The 2,500-nt window shown below is 46.0% G+C and overlaps 1 long non-coding RNA gene across 2 annotated transcripts in view; it reads left to right on the top strand.

The window, feature by feature from the left end:
• LOC143125908 (uncharacterized) overlaps positions 1-2,500 on the top strand; it is a 24,286-nt gene that overhangs the window by 10,915 nt on the left and 10,871 nt on the right. The gene's annotated exons all lie outside the window — the stretch shown is intronic.

Below are 2,500 nucleotides of genomic sequence, written 5' to 3' on the forward strand. Positions count from 1 at the left end.
GACGCACGCATCGCCCGGCCTCCTGTACGAGGCTGCCCCTCACCCCATACGCCCTCCCAATACGCCCCACGCTAAGAGACAAATGAGTGTTTCTCAAGACAGAGAGATGTCATGACAGCCATCAGAATCGCTGACTGATTCATATCGTTCGCTTTATGGTTTTGCTCCCTCGGGGTGTGTGCCGTTTTCCCCCTTTTAACACAATTTCCGAGAGACGTTATCAAACTCCGAGACAGACGTCAATATATTAATGTCAATTCATTGGTGAGTGCGATGGCAAAATAGCGGAGCAGAGACAGAGAGAATGCCGGGGAACGTCACCTGCCGCCGTAAGTGCTGTAGCAGGGCGTTGGTGAGTGCATCAGAAAGGAGGTGTTTTTCGTAAGTGAGTGTTTGTGCAGAAAGGGCTCCCCTCTCTTTGAAACGCAATCTCCCGGCGGGGGGATCAGCGGCTAAGCCGGTGTCTCAGGGCCGACTCGCCGGAGCTGCTCTTTTGTGGCTCGCCGGGGATTTGTGGGTGGGGTGGCTCTTTCTCCGGCCCGATGACCACAGATGACCACGTCCACTCTGACCCAGCAGGGCCGAGCCACTTTCTCACGGCTAAATCCGTCCTTTGAGCGCGGCGGATCAGAGGGATGATCTAGTGGAGGACAGGTGCCTGAGTGCACGGGGCTGTGGCCGGCCGGGCCGGCGAGCGCTCTCCAAAGGGGAAGTGCTGGGAGTCAAGAGGGCAAACGTGAGCACCGGGGGTCACTGAGCAGGCTGTGGGGTAGAACAAAGACCCCACGCCGAGAAAGGAGAGGAGAGGAGAGGAGGGGGGGAGTAGGGAAGAAACTGACAATTGTATGTGAGCCTTATGAAAGCAGGTGCCCAAGAGGAGGAGAGAGTGAGAGAGGAGGACAGAGAGGGGGAGTGTGTAAAGGAGAACAGACCAGTCTGAGATCTCTAACCCACTGCCCTATATCCATCTACCCCTTTTACTGGAATCAGGAGTAGTGCTACCAGCTCCAGGTCTAAAGGCTGCTCAGGCTGCACAGATTGTGTACAAATGTAGCCGACTGATCCAGAAGGGCCCTGTCTCAGCACCACTGGGCCTCCAAGCAGCTGAACATCGCAGCTCAGCACACTCAAGGGAATGGGACTTGTAGCACATGTTATAAAGAAGCATATTGATCATATTGCATGACCATAGGCGTGTTGGCTTATTGAAGTACAAATGAAGTAATTAAGTACTAATACTTTTTCTACTCTTTACATGTTTGTGTTTTTATATATACATGGACCACTGTATCAAAATAATGGTTATGTGATGAAGGAAAACATTTATTTATCTTTTACTTCTTATTTAAAAATGTTCACACACTCTATCATCATACTCTACCACACAAACAAAAATGTGTAGGCTAGTAGCCTAGTACCCTTACCTACATGTAGTCCTATATTGGGCAGGGTTGCACTCTATGCTCAGACACTGGCTCCAGTGTCTAGCACTGCTGAGAAAATACTTTTGTATGCCATTGTGAAAACAACGTCTTCCAGTGAAGATGGAAATAAATCTATCAAGGAAATATAATAAAAAAGTGAATAGTAGAATGTGGGTGAAATGAAAGAAAATAGTGAATTATTTTCTTTATTTTATTACAGGTAGGCTAAGAAGGCATTTAGATCACATGCTTTGTTACTTTCACTTGAGTAAAGAAGTTGAATTGGTACCTTTACCCGTCTTTTTTTAACACAAGTATCTGTACTTCAACTTGAGTATAGAAAGTGTGTATCTCTGTGTAATCTCTGCTTATTGAACACACACAGCAAAAGTCAAACATGTACAAACTTAGTTATATACACAGTACACAATCACACTGATACATACAGAGGTACACACACACACACACACACACACACAGACAGACACACACACACACACACACACACACACACACACACACACACATACACACACAAAGCAATGTCCTGTATGTTGTTTTGGCCTCTACACCATTTTCAATTGTACCCAAGTCCTGTCCTGTTGAATGTCATGTAAAATGTCAGCAAAACTGTGATCACGATAAATTAATGCAACACAAAAATCCCCTCGGCTGTATTTGGGCTGAGGCCAGTGTTTGCAGCCATGGGGAAAAGCACTTAGCTGTGGAATTGCAGTGTTTTATAGTCTGATAACGCCATTAGTCAGAACAGAATAAAAATGAGTGAAAAGGACTGTAATTTAGATCTAAGCTCTAAATTTGCTGGAGTCCATTTCTTGCTCTCTCTCCCAGCTTGCTTTCGCCCAGCTTGCTACACAAAAATCCTCTCAATCTTTTGTATTACTACAGCTTGTTAAAACCAAGAGTCATCTCTAAAGCCTTTTAGTGGACTGACAAAATGGAGAGGTGAAAGAAACACTTTTCATTTCCAGGGCCGGCTTTGTTTGTAGTGCATACTGAAGGGGAGCCTATCGGATATCAAGACATTGCCTCTCACAAGACTGAAACCTGGGGAA

This window comes from Alosa pseudoharengus, unplaced genomic scaffold, assembly GCF_046254945.1.
Source record: "Alosa pseudoharengus isolate Yale_2024_CS ecotype anadromous, Long Island Sound unplaced genomic scaffold, YU_APseudo_1.1 YU_APseudo_1.1_scf_16, whole genome shotgun sequence".
NCBI classification, from domain to species: domain Eukaryota; kingdom Metazoa; phylum Chordata; class Actinopteri; order Clupeiformes; family Clupeidae; genus Alosa; species Alosa pseudoharengus.